Source organism: Caloenas nicobarica, chromosome 5, assembly GCF_036013445.1.
Source record: "Caloenas nicobarica isolate bCalNic1 chromosome 5, bCalNic1.hap1, whole genome shotgun sequence".
NCBI classification, from domain to species: domain Eukaryota; kingdom Metazoa; phylum Chordata; class Aves; order Columbiformes; family Columbidae; genus Caloenas; species Caloenas nicobarica.
Window position 1 is genome coordinate 34,862,655 of NC_088249.1, and position 19,814 is coordinate 34,882,468.

The window sequence follows — 19,814 nt, forward strand, 5'->3', positions numbered from 1 at the left end:
TTTGCTGCAGGTCATAAGCTACAAAACAAACCCGGGATTTCAGGGAACATTCAATCTGCAGCTTGTTCTCAGCTGATCCTGTTGCAGGGAGCAAGTTCCTGGCTGATTCACGAGCAGTAAAAATAAACACAGTCTGGGGAAGGCAGGGAGGAGGGAGGGAAACTGGAGGGTACACAGGAAAAAGCAGGAGCTACAGCAGCTGGTGTTTTCTTTGCTGGTTCTTTTCAGAGGATTTAGGCAGGTTGGAGATGTAAGTGATTAATGGAGAATGATAACACCTCACCCCCCTCCTCCTCCTGGAAGGAACATGAGTCTTTATGCGTATCGCTAGTCTCTCAGCTTTAACCTTTCCAAGATTTACACACTCCATCCACACCGATGCAGTGCTGTGGAGCTGACAGCACATCTGGGTGTATTAACTGTACGCTCTGTGGTTTTTACAAATGCTTAGGTTTGTTCTCAGTGTTTGGAAACGCTGCACTCAAAGCCTTGAGACTTCCCCCATGGAGCTGACCAGACTGAAGACGATGAATAGCCGCACAAACTTGAGACTGGTTTGTTTTTTCTAGTCTCTTCCCTGCTTGGAGTAAAGGGCACAGCTAGATATTGCTGAATCCCAGTAAAACGTGCCTCCAGAATGGATCCCAAAGCACATTTGGGAAGAATATAAGAGTAGCAGAAATCCTTTTCTGTCCCCCTCCATAGGTGTGTCAGCTGCTTTGCCAAGTGCATCTGGGGATCTCGCCCTCGGCTCTGCTCAGGGGTGATCACATCACGGCACGCTGCTGTTCTCCACTGTGCAGTGGAGAAGTCGCCTTTCCTTTTGCCTTTTTTGCGCTGGAGAAAAGCGTCCGGCAGAAATAGACAGGCAAAGGTGCCAGCATACCTTCTGCCATTGATGAAAAGGAGTTGCAACAGAACTTCTGTGTCATAACTTAGGGAATGAGGTTCCCACCAGAAACAGCATAAGATGAAAGTTAAGGAGCTTTTATTATCATTTGTCTAAAGCAGGGCTGACGGAGGCGTAATAATAATAACAATAATAATGTGCTAATAAAATTTACTGAAGATGAGATGTCTCATCAACAGAGAGGACAGGTAGAATACCAGGAAAAATCTGATGACTTCAGAAATTCACAGCACATAAGGTCAAACACCTAGGCAGCAGGAATTGCTGCTATAAGGACAGGGGCATAGTATTTGGAAGAAACAGTGGTGAAGAAAGAGCAAATTGTAGTCATCCATTACAGGGTAACTGAGCCATCAACATGACACAGAGCCACGGAAGAGGTAAGCGTAGTCACAGGATGTATTAGGCAAGATGCTTCAGCTGATTAGAAAAGCATTACTGCCATTGTGTAAGGCAGTATCAAAACATCATCAAGAACAATGGATAAAGCACTTGTCACCCATATTTACAAAACAGACCAGAACAACTGATGATCAGGGAAGTGAAGAGACTGTCTTAGAAGACCATAAAATAAACTGATTTATATAGCAACAAAACAAAAAGCATGGATGAGCAGGGACAGGGGCCTTTAAATATGTCAGACAATAAAACAAAAGGGAGAGAAAAGTAATTATTTAAACTAAAGCATGACCTTAACATAAGAACAAGATGGTAGAAAATAATGATGAGGAGAACAAGCTTATATAAAAAATTTCCATTAAATTTAACAAGGGGAAAATAGAGAGCAAGCTTAAGATGGAGCTTCAAAAATTATTAACAACATTTTATGATTTGGAAAGCCCAGTCGGACCCTTTCCATCCGAAGTCCTGGCGTGGACCGCATAGATGCGTATGCATTGAGAATAGCATGGGTGTTTACTCATGAGGTAATTTAAGTTTTAAGAATCAGGACAAGACACTGTGAGGTACTGGGGATGAGAACTGAAACCTGTCATATCTCAGTCCCTGGTTGAAATTCAGACCAGGCTGTGTGTGGCTGAAGGAGAATTAGTGCTTTATTGCCCAGCTGTTGGTTGGTAGCATCTTTGGAAAACGAGCTGCTGTGCAGCTCCTAACGGGCAGTTTTCTGTGCACATGTGTTAACACAGCCTTCCCATTGCAGGGCCCTGATTTATGAGAGCACAAACTACGTGCTTGCAAGGCAGCCACAAGGCGCTGGGCGCGGATGCCCCTCTCTTGCGTCTCCGCAGAGCACACCACCACCACCACCACGTACTCGTCTCGCGGTGCGGGCTGGGGCAGGAGGAGAGGAGGCCCAGTAAAGGCTGAGCTAGTCATGAACACACTGCAGTTTCCGTCAGTTTTAAGATCCAAGACTGGCTTTTGCCAAGACTAGTGCTGGCACATCTCACAGCAAAGCGAGGGGGAGCGCAAGGGAGGTGAGGGAGCAGGATGGAGAGGGAGACCAAGAGACACAACTGATTATCTTTTTTTCTACTGTGCTGGTCCTGTGAGATTGGGGGAATTTATAACGCACGTACATACTCCAGGTTTTTCGAGGGCTGTCTTTAGCGGTATATCATATTTCCAGAGGTCAAATGTTTATGGATTTTGTCTACAAGAGTAAAAATGTGTATTTTTAATAGGGAGCGACTGATCACAAGTGAGCCAGAGTGCAATACATTGAAACAAAGGCAAGACACTTCACTTCTGCTGCGAAGTTAGCTAAATGGTGTAGGCTTTGTGCCCCATCCTGACCTGAGCTGGTTGATCAGTCAGACCGCAACACCTCGACTGCATTGCATTCTTACTTCCGAACAAAACCAAACCGCCTTGAACAACACCTGATGAGACTTGTTTATTAGGTTTATACCGGTTTTGAGAATTCTTACGTCCTTTGATATGTAAACACTTTCCCTGACTCAATCTGCCCACATCACTTGTTCAACCCACAAGACGCTGTAGCTGCAAGCAGCACACCACATATCCATCCGACATAGGTGTAAACGATGCGGTAGCCATACTGGTGACCTCTGTCCAGAACAGCACTCTGCAGAGAAGGTCTCGAACACAACTGGGCTGACTGGCTATCTATAAAAAGCAATGTAGCTTTTCTCAATAAGTTTTGCATGAGTAGTGTAGTCAGATCTTTAGTTTTGAGAGGAAGAGGGGAAGTCAGAAGATTACTGCATAGACAGCTCTTTACTTACTTTTAGAAAAAGAGAAGTCCCAAGCACCATTTGGATGCACATCGCCATGAGACTATCACTACCGGCCAGTGCACACTGGGTATTATCCAAAAGGTTTTCAGCCAGTTCCTTTTCAGGAGTCACCCTACCATTCCTACACAGGGCGAAGGAAGGATCGCTGCTTCAAAACAGACATTGCTTATGACTCATCCTTATTGAGCAAGTTTTAGGGAACAAGGTGGGATTTCTTCTGCTAAAGCCAGAAGTCCGATTAACAGCCTCCAGGGAAAACAAACAAACATTTATCACAGACTAAACTAACTGCTTCTTGCTGGTCCTGCTTTAGTCCCTGCCTCTGAGGTAAACGACTTTGTTATTGTTTATTAACAGCCTGTCTGGGTTGATGGGGAGATGCTTCCCATGGGACAGCAAGGCCTGCAGCCATCACCCTGCATGGGTCAGGCCTGCAGCAGCCCCAGCCAGCCTGGTGGCGTTGCCCCTGCCGGCGCGGCTCCGTCTCCTCCCAGCCCCGGAGCCGCCGAGCGCTGGGCGCTTGTTTTCCACGCTCAGCCTGTTTAAGCTCTCTCCACTCAGAACTGCAATACATGGGGACTTTTTGTAGCTGCCCTTAAAACAGACTCACATGGTCTGTCCCAGCTTGGCCTCAAGTATCCTTCTGTGTAGCCTACTGCACGCTACACAAACACAGGAACTTGCCAAATTACCAATTCAGCAAAGAGCAGGCTGAGGTGCGGGCAGTTAAATACGGAGGCTTGCAAGAGCCGACAACACGCTTGGCACAGCACAAGGCACCAAGGAAGACAAAGCCCAACCTCTGTGTGAAACTGTACCCGACTCCCGTGTGTGTTTGCCTAAGGCAGGCAGCTCTTGAGGACAGCGTCACGCTTTCATGTGTGTTTATGCAGCGCCTAGCACAACAGAGTCCTAATCCAAACCGGAGCTTCTAAGTATCACAGTAATGCAAATTAAATAAAACTAATAGTACGCTTTCCCTCTGTGCTCACCAGGTCAGGCACGAGGAAAGGACCCTTGTTGTCCCTGTTGGGAAGGACCAGGACTTCACAGCAAGCTGGGAGGCAGCTCCAGTCTCAGCTCAGCTCAGCGAGTTCCTGCACATCAGCTGAGCTGCGCTGCCTGACCTGCAATCCCATCTCCCGCTGTGGGGTGAAACATGTTAGTTTATACCCGAGAGAAAAGTTAATGCCATTTATCTCGTGTTTGCCCCAGCTAAAAGCACGTGTTTGTACAATAACCAAGGTTCAGCCAAGACTGGTATTTTAGTAAGCCACAGCAACTTGGCCGTGTCAGAGTCTATAGGGCCTTTTTTTAGAAAACAGATAAAATGGAGTTGGTAGATAAAAGCTTCCTGCAGACATTTGCTGAAAGTGTTTTCCCTCGTACTTTATAAAGTAGTGTGAGCTGCTGTCACGAAATTTAATGAAAATTTTAGAACTTCTAGCAAAATATTCCTGACTGCAAAATAAAATATGTTTCCATCATTTCCATCTATTCTTTAATCCAGCATTATTAGTTGGCCCGTTTCCCACAAGCAGAGTGCTATACAGCAGGTAATCCTATGGATGTAAAGCTTGTCACAGAGTTCACCTCCTGCCATGAAAATCTGTTACAGTGAATGAAAGCAAAGGATCTGCACAGAAGGGTGCTTTTCACTTCCCCTAGTTACAGAAGGCTGAGAAGAATTATTAAAATAATTAAATATGTACATGTACTTCATTAATCAATAACAACATTTTACTAGAAATTTGACAAAATATTTGACTACTTACGGGACTCTGTTGACAGTGGAAAACCACCTTCAAAAATAACATCACTCTCATAAAAACATAATTAGATACATTATCCTCAAGTAATACCTAAAATAATACTTATAAAACAAATGTGCAATGTCCAGATAATTGCATCGGACAGATGTCTTCAGTTAGCTGTTCATATAATGGGGATATCATCTGAGAAGACTCCAGACGCTGTACAAGATCAGCATTGTACCTTTTAGCACTGTGAAGTTTTAAATAAAGAGGTTCAAGAAGGGAAGTGAGACTGTAATTTTGCTTATCAGTAACAGCTTTTTTGAAGGTAAATGTTGAGAAAGATGAGCAATACTAGGATAAGATTAGAAGTATGTCTTTTGGTAGGACATCTGTTGATAAGTTGTGTAGGTAAATGCACGGGGTTAATGGTCTCTTTCATATTGTAACAGTACCCCCAGTGGGATTTGCTTCCTCGGCTGCTCTCGGTCCCCTCCCCCAGCGCTGTGAAATGAGAAATGCCGTGTTTTTAATGACTGGAGCAGGAGGGATCTTGTTATTGTGGCTGCATCACCCCTCCAGGACACAGTTCAGTAGAAGTTTGTCATGTGGCTGAGCAGTAACGATGAATGCAGGTTTTATGAAGTTCATTCCCCAAATACAAAGGAACGGGGCCGGGGTGGGGAGGAACCCCACCACATTCATGGCTACAGGCAGCGAGAGTGCACAGTTCACAGCCTGAGCTCTACATTGATCACTGTCAAGCTCCTGGGCTGCAATGCACCTGCGAGCCCTCCCCCAGCCCTGCCCAGCAAGCCTTTACCTGCGCTCCCACTCCACAGCGTCTCCCCCCTTACCCATCTCCTTCTCTCCCACCCCTCTTCTTTTCTAGCTGGGGGCATTCGGTGCTTTAGTGTCCCCCTGACACCCAGCCTGGATCTGGGGAGAACTACATCACCCCTCTGCCTAGAGGTGAGTGGATGTTCAGCAGTTACTACCCCCCAAACACCCTCCCCAGCCCCACTGCCTCCCTCACCTCGGGCATTGCTTCGTTTCCTGTTTGCTCCCAGCAGCCGCCTCCTTTGCTGGAACCCTCTGCCATTATGCAGGCTAATATCAAACAGGTGGAAGAGGTAAACATTTTTTAAAAAATCAACAACCCAACATGTCCTTCCTCTCCTCAATGGGCACGATGATATTGTCAGGAAATGGGTAACAGCTGCAGGTGCTAGAAATGAACTAAATGTATAGGAAGGTCTGGAGCTGTATGTTGAAAACACACAGGCAGATAGTATTTACTGTGAATAGGTTGTTTTAAATGGGTAAGCACCAATACAAAGTCTACTTGAAAAAACACCCCGTGCACACTCCTGTTGTAACAGCAGAACAGCAGCCATCGTGCACTGACCGAGCCCCCCCCCAAAACAAGGGTCTCGGGCAGCCAGGCTGGTCCCCCAACGATGGCACCATGCAGGGCAGCGCCAGCACCGCCCCAGCACCCACTGCAGGGCTGGAGCCTCGAGGGGACCTGCCACACCAACCCCCCTGGCTGGGACATTACCCTGGTCGGTCCCTGGTGCGTTTCTGCGGGATCTTGGGGCTCAGTTGCAGGAAGGAGGTGGCAGGACTGGAGAAAAGCAAATGCCCTCCTGCTGTGGTAGGTCCATACACAAGCCTCCATGTACCTACGTCTGCATGTACCTGTGTCTGCACGTGCCGGTCCGACTGGACCATTTGAGGTTCGGGAATGCATCAAATGCTGGGCTTTAAAGGTTAGGTGCTCGCTTTAACAGTTTTGCTGCATGATCTGGATCATTTATTTTGTTGACATCTGTGTGACCATAACTGAAAGCACTCTCCTCCCTACGAGAAAGGCAAACAGGGCATGGCCATCTCAGGAGTCGCTCTCTTGGCTTTACTCGTTCGCTCAAGTCTGGGAAACCATATCCCTGAGCCCATTTCACTGGTTTTCTTTTGGAAATCAGTATCATTGTCAGCTGTCAATAACTCACTCCATTCACCTGCTCTCAGCTGCTCAGGAGGACATAGCAGAGCCTGAGCCGGGTAAGGTTACTGCATGATAACAGCAGTTCTTAAGTCAAAGGGTATAATGAGGCTTTCCCTGGATGGTGACAAGCTTTGGATTTCTTGTAGAAGTGGGCGATTGTGCCCGTGTCTGTTTGTGCCTGCTGTATTGCAGACTCTCCCCCTCTTCTCCTCCGCAGGTCTGGCTCCCCGGCCCCAGCCCAGCGGTGATGGAGCTGAGCGGCTGTGGGCACTTGATGCTGATTAAATTCTGCTGACTGAGGAAGATGTCAAATTCTACCCAAAGCAGAGAGCCGCCAAGGAAAAGCTGCTTTTCTTTGCTTTTGACAGCTGGAGCCATGAATTTAAGCAGAGGTCTCACCTTCAGGCAAGTCAACAGCTGGGCAGGGAGCAGTCTTTCTTAAAGAGAGAGCACGCTGTATTTTCTGGAGTTTCAGTGTTGCCAGGAGGTGAACGAGTTTAAGTGCAAGAGAACATTTATGTAAAAAGCCAGGTGCAGCTGGGTATTTTGTTGTTGTAATTTTTTTTTTCTTTTACTAGAGAAGGACCAAGTAACAAACAAGAAAGAGGAAATGAAAACACAGTCTTAATTCCCACCCTTGGTGTTTCTCATCTTCCATTTCCCCTGCGGTATGTACCAGGAGCAGACGCAGCCCATGTCTGTACGGGAAGTTCCCAAAGTCCTTTCCCTGAGGAGACGGTGCACTGCGTCACATTTACTTTTATATTTGTGTGCCGGCCATGCTGCAGGAATCGGTGGCTCTGTACTGGCTCTGACCAGTAATGGGGTCTGTCAGACCCTTCCCTGTTTTTAAAGCTGTCTGTGCACAAGAGCCATCCAAAGCTCTTAACTCTAGGGGAACTGCTCACTTGCCTTTGCGATGTGACACCTGCAGTCTCAGTTCAGTGGGCAGGGGATGGGAGTTCCCATAACAAAATATCACCACCATAATGAAATGCCCAGTAATAACTGGCAGTGTCACCTAAAAGATCGAGGGCTAAATGGTACCAAAACATAATTAGGCTTTGCTCCCACGCTATACTTGATGGGTCCAAAAGAGGAACTCTGTCACTGCAGGGCCAGGCTTTGCGATACCAAATTTTCAGCCCCATGGAGCAGAAACCAGGACCCTGAGGAAGTTCAGACCTGCCAGGAGGAAGGGACAGACTCAGCTCTGACCTAAGTGCAGAGAGAAATATGTAGCGCAGTTGCATGGCCACTGTCATATCACGTAATTCATGAGTGTGTGATATCTTAGCAGGTGCAACTGGCCAAAAGCGTGACATGCAGTGAAGCCCTGCTGTTGCCCTCTCCTAACCTTCCAACCCCCATAAAGCCACAGCTGCTTAGAGTACTTGGGCCAGTAGGCAAGAGATTTGGGGGTACTCACAAGCTCCCTTCTTGGAAAGACAACTTTAGGAAATAATTATAAATGAGAGAGACCAGAATAGAAGTAGGTAACTCTGTTAAGTTTGCGCTCGGGCTCCACGTGCTGATCTCAGGGCTGTTTGGGTACTTCGGGCAATAGCTGCTTAGTGCAAAACACAGAATCAATCCTGAGGCACAGCGAGGAACCCAAGGCTGTGGGTAGGCGAGTGCCCCAGCCAGCACACATCATAGCCATGGCCGCTCGTCACTCTGACATAGTGAATCTAATTTCTTTCCCTTCCCTGCTGGAAGACCTGCAAGAAGAGAAGTGTCCAACCCCAGTCTCTCCTCTGATTATTATAACACTTTCTAGGGAGGTGGGAAATGTGAATTTCAAGCCCTTCAGAAAGGAATTATGTCTATCTCCCCATTACCTTGGAAATACTAAATGAAAGCAGGAGAGCACTCCCCTTGGTTAGGATGGAGAAAGCTCTAATGGAATTTTAACCATATTTAAGCCTGTCAGTTTGTGGCATCTGATGTATATCCTGGGAAGACTGCTACAACTGCCAAGCTCTTGTGTGAAAACACGGGATCATCACCATCATCACTGTTGCTTTGAGAGAAAAGAAAAAAAGCAGCAGGCATCATCATCCAGCCCAATGGGGAAAAGAAGGGAAGGGTGGAGAGAAGAAAGGCTTTGTGACTGGATCTCCATTGACCTTTGATGTGGGGTAGAAGTCGTACTTCTCTGACCTACAAACACTGAAGTGCTAGTAAGCATGTGTAGATATAGAACTTTAAGAGTACTTAAATAGAATTTTTTTTATGTTAAGAGTTGAAGCACCCATTGAAAGTAGGTATTTGCAGAGTTAAGCAGTACCTGAAGTTATCAAAGTTAAAACATAAGGTATAGGCACCAAAACTCCATCCGTGTTCCAAACTAACTGCCAGCAGGCCTTCTTTGGATTTATCCTGAGCCATTCAAGCACTTTTTCCTAAAATTTTTCATCTTTACTTTAGCTCCACCAGTGGTAAGTAGAAGGCAAACAAACAAAAAACAAAAACAAAAACAAGTTTTCATAACCATTTTGTTACCGTGACATAGAGGGAAGATAAAATTCCACTTCTGCCATCATTCCAACTAACTACCACTCTAAACTTTTGCTGAGATTTGTGCCAAATCCAAGCTTTCAAATGTTTTTAAGTGCAAAGGCATTTGGAAAACCTGTGGAAGTTACATTTCAAAGAACTGAAAGACAGAGGGTACTTTCTGCTCTGAAAGCAAGAAGGCAAGAAAATCTGGTGCCAGACTTCTTTCTTACCAGGTTTTCTGCCTAGTTTTACAGCCTCATACTGTTCAGACGGGGCTCTGTACAAGTGGAAACTTGGATGGTTAAATATTTTTCTGAATCCCATTTTTAAATGCCTAAGGAGCATCCACCATCACCATCTCAAGTAAGAAAGATCCTGGGTACAACTGAAACCAGCCAAAGACACGAGATGAAAAAACACAGGTTGTTTTGAGTGCTGCAGCTAGAGCTGCCAGCTTTGTGATTTTAGAAGAGAAACTTAATCATCAGCACATCGTGACATTTTTGGCATGATGCATGGTGATGTGTGGGTGGACTGCAATGCCACATGTTGTTATTTCAGTGCATTATCATTGTCAGGGTTTATTGAAGCATTGCTGTGTTTCAGCAGAACATCATTATCTCCTGCAGCAGCTTCAGCTCAGCCAATCCTAATAGGTTCACAGAGATTAAGTGTATAAAAAAAATCTACTTTGCCTAGATTTGCATCTTAATATTCTGCAAACCAGATAACTGGAAGCAATTTCATAGAAAATGATTTTAAAATGTAGTTTCTGTGTACATTCATACTGGAGGCCTGATTCTCACTTCAGTCTTTTCAGAGAAGGGAAACATGCCTTGTTACTTTTGCAAATAATCATGAAGTTTCCATTTCAGACAATAATTGTAATTAAAGAATAAATTAGAAGAATCAAAACAGACAATTTTCCTCCAAAAAGATGAAAAAAATATCAATTATGAGTTATTCTTCTAATTCCCAGGTACCTTATGGGCACAAAGAATGATCCTGCTGCAACTTTTTGTCAAGGAGGGATGCAAATAATATGATTAGCTTGTTAAAAACAATGGATCCAATCTTGAAATACTGTGGTAAATATCAATTATCCCTTCCAGATACAAAGCTTTAAACTAACACAAATTGAATTTGTAGGATGAGAGCTTTCCCTGCCACATTGAAAACATGGGGCACGCAATGGCCAAACTTAGCTGAATTTGAAAGAGAATCCAGAATATTTAGTCTGTAGTCATTTAAGCCAGGATCTGTTAAGCACAGTTCTGTATTCATTCGGGCATTCGGGTAGCAGCCTCCCACACTGGCTGTGTCCTGGAACTGTGCTGAGATAATTTTATCCACGTGAAGGACCTCTGTGTCCCTATTACCAGGAAATAGTTAATATTCTTTCCCACTGGGGCCCACATGCACCTGCACAACTGTGGTGTGTGGTTTCTTCTTGCAGCTGCATCTGTGGCTCTGCTGCTGCCTGTGTAGAGGTTTTAAAGTGTAAATGGAGAGCTGGCGAGTTACCCTTCAGTGGTAATGCAGCCTCAAGGGCTGCTGCAGAAGCCATGAAACCACCCTCTGGGTAAAGAAGCAATTTCGGCAAAGCCTGTTTCTCAGCCATTAATATTACATCCCACCTTACTCTGGAAAATTCAACACACATCATAAATACCAGTTAATGATGTATCCTCACAATGCCATTCTGGAGTTGCTGTCTATCCTTATCTTGATTTTTCCAGAGGAAGAAAATGAGGCTCTGAGGCCGTAACTAATTTTCCTAAGGTCGCTGGGAGCAAGTCTGCGGCAGAGCCAGATAGGTGATGTGGACCTTTCCCAGCCCTGTAGTTTGGCTGCTCAGCTGTTCTGCCGCTCCCTTAGTTTGCTATCTATCTGAATTCCTTGTGCAAAAGGAGGACTATTTTTGTCCCAGTTGCAAAGAAAACATCGTTCACAATATCTGCTTCTTCTCAGGAATGAGAAGATTAGGAGGGTCAGTAGTCAGAAGACAGTTATCAGCTAGCCCTGGGCTCTGGGAGCCGTGATTAGGATCATGTGTTATTAACTGCAGATGCATGCTCTGGAGCAGAAGTGCTCGATTCTCCTCTGCGTTTGAGATCTGTCTGGTGTGAGGGTGATATATGGGAGGGAAGAGATTGTGTTCGCTGATTCTACAAGGTGATGTGATTTAGAGGAGCTAGATGGTTGTTTTACTCTATTCCTGTCATGTGATCCCCTTAGGGCTCATATACCACTGAAGGATCGCCAGAGCCAAAGGACTGCTTGCCCTTCGCACTCCTTTTTTGCACCGTTCCTTCCCCCAGTACGTTCCCCATGCTGTGGTGGGAGAGTGGCAATTGGCACACCAGCCAAATCTGCTGGCTTTGGGCTGATGGGGATTTTTCTCCTCCCTGCAACATTTTTAAACCAAGGATTTCAGTGTCAGCCTTGCTTTTAAGAGAGTGTGTGCTGTTATCTTTAGGTTTACAACTTTCTAAAAAGAAAAGGAGATTTACAGGAAGAAAATGAGAGTGCATATGTGCACCATATCATGCAAGACAGGCAGACAAACATAGCTACACGAAGAATTACTGCATGCGGTTGTTGGTGCATGGTTGCACAGGGAGTTTTACTTCGTGTTCACACACAAAGCCGCTTGTTTCAAGCAAAAAGACTACCAGGGTGAGAGATCATGTAAATAGCAAGAGATGCAAGCTGTGTTTTCTGTGTGTACCTTTTGGTGTAAAAATTCTCCTTGTCTGCTCTAACAGTAGCTGTATTTAGGTTAAAACCACAAAATGTCTCTGTATAAATCACTGAGGTTTTTCTTTCTTTCAGAGGCTTGATTTCCCCCCCTGCCCCCTGGCTTTGTTTTATTTAACCTAAGACAAAAGTATCCTGATTTTTTTTTTTTTTGTGAGTAGGAAAAACCTATCCCTCTTTGCACAGCAAGTGACCCTCACTTCATCTGGTTTAGAAGAACAACAGTTTAAGGAAAGATTCCTGGGAAATGTCTTACTACTGCCATAGCCTTAAACCTTGATAAGAACCCCATGGCGCTGATATACCCACACATACATATCTAACAGGTGGCCCCTGCTCCCAAACAACCTGCTCCCAAAGAGAATGAGGCACTTTCTCACAATATTTAGATGCTATAAAGATTTTTAAACTCCTATTCAGAGTCTCCACGCACACAGTCAAACCCCTGCCCAGCAGCAGCTGCCCTGCCAGCCTGTGCTGTCTGAATGGCCAGACCACAGTGCTGCAAGTTTAGCTTGGAGGAAAGAAAACTGGGAGGACAAAGCTTCGTGGTCACCTGCCCCTTATCACACCCAGCATTCAAACGTGAGAGCTTCCCTTAAGGAAATGAAGGCTCCACCTCTGAATTTCTGTTCTGGTCTCTGGCATCTCTGAGGAGAGCAGCTTCATCATTAGGCCAATAGATGTCCTGGGCAAGTCATTTGTGGACCCAACACTCTTGCAGCTCTCCTGCAAATAAATACCCCCTGCAGGAAGCAAGAGAATCAAGGAGTTTTTCTCTCCTTTCATTCTATGTCTGGCCCATTTTAGGCAGACGGCAAGAGCTTCAGCAGGAAAGCAAATGCTAGTGAACTTTTTGCCTCAGCTGTGGAGCACCTGGATCCGTTACTAGTCAGGCTGAATAAGTATTAAATAAAAGAGAAAGATTTCCCTACTAATGAGTCAAATCATGGTGGGAAAAGCCCAGGTTGGACACCTAGCTCAAGGAGAGCCTCATGCAAGCGGTAAGGAAACAGCAATCCCTTCCTCTGCTCTGGAGCTAAGGCACTTGAATACTTTTGTGAGACCTGAGGCTAAATGTTGCTTGTTGGCAGGCTCGGTGGCTCCTCAGGCCTTCGTGGGCTCTGAGGTTCCTCCTCTCCAGCAAGGAGAAGCAGCTCTCCCGGTTCCTGGTGGGGAAAGCCTCAATGCCTGAGGTTGTGCCTCACCCCGGCCACTGCTGAGCTCTGCCTGGAGGTCGGTGCTGCAGCGGAGCAGCCCTGGTCCTTTGCATCTGCACACCATCCATCACCTGCTTGATCCCCAGCACCTCAGCCGGTGTCACTTTTCATCTGTGCCTGATGCATTTCAAATCTGATATTAAATGCAATGAAGCCATCTGCCTCTGGCCATACTGAAGAAATTTACACTACTACCATTAACACCAAATAAGGCAATAAAAGACATTGCTTAGTTTGCACAATCTTTTATTTTCCTCCCTAGAACTATTTTTAGTTAAACAATTTTCTGCCAAAAAAGCTCTGTCTGTGTCCAGAACTGCCCTGGTCATCGGCACTGTTACCAGGGACTCAAGCTTTATGGCCCTCATAACTCCGGAGGGCGAAAGGTCGAGCCGTGGAGCCTTTGTGTCAGCTCCACATTTCTCTTTAAACACATGTGAGAGACAAAGCTCCCCTGAGACCCCCATGGAAACTGCCTCCGGGGGAGGGGAGAGGGTGAGAGAGCACTGGCCTGGCAGATAAAAGCAACATCAAAAGGCGCAGGGAGCAGCTGTCCATCTGGAGAAGCAAACTTTTTTTTTTTCCCCCTTCTTCTATTAGGAGAAAGAGGCTGTCTCAAAGGATAGTCTCAAAAAATTTTTGCATGGAAGGGGAAAAAAACCCAAAAAAACCAAAACACCAACAACCAACCCACCAGCAAGGAGGAGGGTGGAAAAGCCCCCCAAGCAAACAGAAGGAGGTGCTGCTTGGCAAAAATCCCAGGCTGAATCATTTAAATCACTTTTAGTGCCTCCAAATGCAAGTCGCTGCCTCTGTTTATAGAGTCACAGTGAGAGACCTGAAGAGAATACATTTCCCAAAGCAATGTCTGAGCTCGAGAATGAATCAAAACTCACTTCATACGCTGCAAACCCCCTTCCCTCTGACCAAGCTTTTGTTCTGTTGCTGGTTTCTGCGTCAGCTGCCATCCCTGCAAGAAAAAACCCACAGCTTGGTGACCAGATAGCTGAGCGTGTTTACCATAGAGACTGTTTCACTACACAGGCTTTCCAGTACCCATAATTGCCAATAATGACCAGTCTGCACATAGGTAATTGTTGATCAACACACCAATATAGGTGTAATCCTTCAGTTTTCAAACCGACAAATTCCACATCCTTACCATTGGATTTACAGGCACAAAAAGCTCCTTTCCCAGGCTGTAGCCATTAAAACAGTTACTCAAACACAACACGTACCCTCCCCAAAATCAAAAGAAAGCTGCAGTCAAACTCAACATATTCAGCAGCAAATCCCAGCCTGCATCGTAAACGGGGCTGACAGGGCTACGTCCCACTCCTGCCCTCCTGCAAGGCCTTCCCATCACATCTGCTTGCACCTGAAGACACTTAAGAAGATGCTGACAATATATTTTGCCTTTCAATATAGGATGAAAATACCTTTCCAAAACCAGACAGTGAGTGATATAAAAATTATGAAAGCCTAAGTCTCATTTTTCACCACTTCAACTCTTTCAGTGTTGTGAAACTGAAGGTTTGAGTTTTTTGGAGTAACCAAGATTATGCCAGGCTACAACTGTTGGAAACTCTTTTAAACTCTGCTTCCGTAAAGTAAAGATGTTGCAAGTGGCCTGTAACACATGTTTATCTATCCTGTGTAATTCCTAACATGAAAATACCTGGCGGCTTCCCACAGGTGCAGGAACGTGACCCGTGCGGGGAAGAGAAGGGATGAAGGATGGGTACAACAGGCCTGTGCCCCGCGAGGTGGGCGGCAGCCGGGGTGTGAGGTGGCCCTGGGCGCAGGAACGAGATCTTCCTTCCTCTCCGCAGGGGGAGCTGAGGCCAGAGGCAGGTACCTGGCTAACCGGACCAGCAACCTACCCTGCAGTGGCAGCCCGTGCCTCCCTGTGGCTGCTTCACACGCCTGCCCCGAAACGAATCAGCCTGTGCCACAGCATTTATGCAGGGCTTCTGTGCGTGTGGGAAGGTGAGTTGGGCACAACCCCATTCCCGATTCACGCTGGGACGCTCATTGGCATCTCTTGACGCCTGCCACAGCTTCCCGCGGCGGCAGCCTGGGGTGCCCCCCAAAGCCCGTGGTGGCACCCAGAGAGCGGGCGAATGTGCCCGCGTGTCTGGCGTGTGGCGTGTCGCAGGCGGGAAGAGAAGAAGAGAGCGGGAAGCGTGGGGAGCTCTTCTGGGAACTGGGCTGAGATGTCGTCCTGAGCAGTGCAGGGAGAGGGCAATGCTGCCAGCCCATACTGGTGGGGATTATCTCAGCCGACCTTCAACACCAGGCACCTGTGGCACCCTGGTGCAGCTCAAGAAGACGAAGATTTCCATCCACGGTGCCATGGCTCCCTCCTGCCCCCAGCTCAGGCGTCCCCCGCGCCGAGGGCAGAGCCAGCCCCTGCGCTCCTCGCCGATCCGACTCCCACCTCACGCCTCCCCGCTGCTGGGATAATAAATACCTCACGCCTGAGCGCAGCGCGGCCGGGCTGCTCTCCCGCTCCCCGACGGCACGTCCAGGGGCGGCAGATTGGCAGGTTGCTGGAGGAGGCGAACCTCGCGGGCTGGCGGGCGGCCAGGCCACCATGGCCTCCTGCCACAGCCCCTGCCTCTCGCAGGGCCAGCCTGCCAGACACGTCCCTCCGTCGCGTGACAGGCCACTGGGTTGTCTCACGCTAGAAAGGATTTGAGAGGTCTGCCTCATCACTGAGAGGCCCGTGCAGGGTCTCCTTTGCTGTCCTCACCCAGCCCAGGGTTTAGAAGGGCTGACAGGTGAGCTTCCTCCTGGTTTTGGTCCAGAATTGGCACCCAGAGTACTGCAGAGGGCTTCAGCTCTTCATCTCCCCTTCTTTCTGATGGGGATACTCTGTGTTTACTCTTGTTTGTGTTTTGCAATCTGCTGCCAACATTACCAGGGCAGAGACTTTCCCTTCCCTGTCGATACAGAAAGGCATGCAGCCCAGGAGAGCCCCACACTGACCCACCCTGGGGACACGGGTACGGGTGAGCTCCTGTCAAATCTGGAGGCAGAAAGCCAGCAGCTCTTCACGCCTGAGGTGTGTCCTTGGTCGCTGGCTGGTCCAAAAATCTTTTACCCGAAAGTCAGGTTGTGTATGAGTCCCCACATGTCAAACTGCTACTTCCAGCCCCACTGTCCTGGCGTGTCTCCAGTCGCAGCTTCCACAGTGGGAATAAGCACAGAGCCTCTCCTTCCAAGCTGCTCGGGCGCCTGGTCCTGCTCACAGCCCCACAAACCCGAAAGTTGGCTCTGATGGCCTTGGTGAAGAAGGGAGTGCTGTTTTTTCTCAAGAGTCGGCTATCTGCCATGAACCACAGATTCAAACTGTGGTGAAGACTGGGGCTGCCCATACATCTATATTTTCAGATATGTCCTCTTTTTTCCATGCATAAATATCTCCAGTTGGATCTTTCTGTATTTTTTTTTTTGTTTTTTAAGCTTTATGGATTTCTCATGGTTTTCTGAATATCCGGTTGGCCTATCAGGTCAAAAGCCCCTTGCTACACTGCAGCACGTCTCAGAGCCTCAGGCAGGTGCCCAGGAGTCACCCTGGGGTGTCTGGGACAGGCAGCACCCCAACTCACGCTGTTGTGCACATGCACTGTGCTTAACCAGCCACGTGAAGTAAGTCAGATTCAGATTGCACAGACCTACTGCATGTGTACTGCCTGATATATCTTAATATCAATCTAAAATGCAAAGAATAACAGTACAGGGCACATGCAGCACATCTGATGATACTTCCTGGAGGCACCAGACCTACTTCCAGCATGCACTTACTGTGCCTGTGTCTGCAAAACACTGAACAGCAATATGGGAGCCCTAGAGGAGAATTCACTGCAAATGTCTTACTCAGGCCCACTTGGTCTATTCTTAATGTTTTCCCATCCGTAGTAACAGGTCACATGAACAGGTTGGTACTTGCATGATCTCTTTGATTCCTCTTTATTATCTCCCAGCTGTGTCTAGCGCAGCAGCTTCTGACATTGCTCACTGCTGTTGTGGCCACTTCTGCTCATGTGGTGCACACCATACTATGGTCATTCATCTAATTTCCCCATGACCCCATGGCACAGGACTTGCACCTCACAGCTCCAATGGCTTAAATGGAATTATTCCAGGCATAGCTAAATATAATTTTCATCAGAATCTGGCCTTTATTTTAACTGCATTTAGCCCTTGACTGTGTTTCAAGTATGTTTCATCTTCTACAGACCTCTAAAATACTCTTGTATTTGCAGACTGTTGTAATGAGTGCAGCCCAGGAGCTGCTCTGATCAGCAGGACAGAATGTGTGGATGCAAGACGAGGTGTTTCTGATGGCTGGACCGAAGCTGAGACATGTGCCCCTCTTGGATAGCCATCCGAGTCTGGATCTTGCCCTTTTTAGCAATCTTCATTTGAACATGTAAAAAGAATTGCTTGCAAAAACAACATCTGAAAAAAAATACAACTTTAAGGGTAACTGTCCAGAATGTTATTTATTAAAGAAAGTCCCACCAGACCACGCACAGGCTCTGAAGGAAAGGCCCAGAGGATCATAGCGGACTGAGAGGAAAGCCTGAGAGTTTGTCAGAGCTCTTTTAAGAGTCACTTTTTTGCTCTTTCCTCATCGAGCACCCCATGCAGGATTTGAAAGACCCCGAGGAAAATTTCGTGGCCTGCCTCTGCGTAATGAAAGCGCCAGTGTTAATGCGGCACCCTCGTCAAGCACGTGAGGCTTTCCCCAGGGCCTGGAGAAGCCCCTTCCTGACTCTTTGTTTTGTTTAGCTACAGCTCTGCCTGTACTGAAGGGGTTACTGTCTCGTACAATCTAACAGTGGGGCTGACTTGGCTGGAACAGACATTAACTTCCACAGTAAATCTGGCAGGAGCTGGTAATTACAGAAAAAGCAGCCAGGGGTCATGGCCAGCCAATGCTCTGGAGTAACAGAGCAGAAAATCAAAACAGAGGGGGAAGGGAAATCATATTCATCATAGTCTTAGGGCTGAGGTCGGTCTCCTCCAAACTATCAGGAGCCTGTCGTCAATTGTTATGTTTAGAAGGAGCCTCTGGAAGATGAGGTAATAATAATGTTAAACATTAACTTGTTAGTGCTCCCGCTGCACTGGAAATTCACCTCCACCCCAGCACAGCTGGGAAGGGGGAACGCACACTCCCTGCAAACAGCCGGGGAATACGGTTTGCTAATTGCACTCCTGCATTTGCCCCGTTTCTGGCAGGTTTCTAACGCTAACACGCAACACAAAGGTTCCTGCTTCGTGGGTCCTGCGCTCTCTCCCCTGGTCCTGCATTGCTTCAAAATCCTCTAGCACGCGCTTCTCCCCTTGCCGCTGCTCCGGAGTGTGGGCAGCAAGGCGAGAGAGGTCTGCCTGCCCGCCTGCCCGCCTGCAGCCCTGCCTGCAGCCCTGCCTCTGAGCTGGCAGGGAGAGCACGCGTGTGGCGCCTTGACAGGGAGGCAAAGACACACATACGGAGCAGGAGCAAGTGTCAAATACGTGTATGGCCTCCTGATAAAGCCTGGAAGAAGACAGGTGGCACTACTGCTGTCCTGCGGCTCCTCACAGCTCTGCACTCCACCGTCTCTCCTTAAAGCCTGAGTCAAGTTAGTGGCTGCCCTGTAGCTGTGGCCGCAAGTGAGCCAACGCTACCCAAGAGCCCATCCACGAAGGAGTGAGGTCATGGCAGGATGGGAAGGCCTGTAAAATGCAGGGCAGCTTACAGGTAAAATAGCTACTTGGCTACTGCAAAAGTCAGAAGCACTTCAGTGTTCATTTGGGCTGCTGCTTGGGCTCTCGCATGCACACAAACCATTACACCATCCTGCTGGGAAACCCCATGCCTTGACACAGTTGCCTGGATTAAAGAGACATCTCATTGCAGAAACAAAGAGGAGTGCAGGGCTTTAGTCCGGGCTGTGACATGGCTTGACATCTACCCTCCGATGGCTGCCTGGCCTCATCCAGCTCTTCTGTAGAATTGGGAGTATAAAACCTGCCTTAAAGATGTGCTGAGGCTTAAATAATCCACAATTACAGAGCACTGCTGACATCTCCAGAAGATGAGAGACAGTAAAACAGAAAATTCAACTATCAGTGGTAACATAAAACAACTTGGGGTCTAATGCTCAGAAAACATGGATTAACTGATGCAGGTTGAGCCAGCCTCTGGAAAAAGTCATTGGCATGGGTCGTCCCACGTGCTCTGTACACGGTGGGCTTGCTTGCATGGCAGCCCCCTTCTACCGCAAGGGACAAGCCCCTTGCCAGCTGCTGCAGGGGGGGACAGACCAAGAGCCCTTTAACTGCTCGGCTGGTGTTGCGGCTCAGGCTGAGTGATCCTGGATAATGCTGGAGAAATGGCTTGTTTACTCATTAAATGACTAACAAGGTGGCCCCTATCTGCCT

At 47.4% G+C, this 19,814-nt stretch overlaps 1 long non-coding RNA gene across 1 annotated transcript; it reads left to right on the forward strand.

Moving 5' to 3' along the window:
- Positions 1 to 15,215: 15,215 nt before the first annotated feature.
- On the forward strand, positions 15,216 to 17,859 carry LOC135989637 (uncharacterized). Its single transcript, XR_010606329.1, has 2 exons — positions 15,216 to 15,365; positions 17,648 to 17,859. It is a non-coding gene; the product is annotated as an uncharacterized LOC135989637 (long non-coding RNA).
- Positions 17,860 to 19,814: the final 1,955 nt, after the last annotated feature.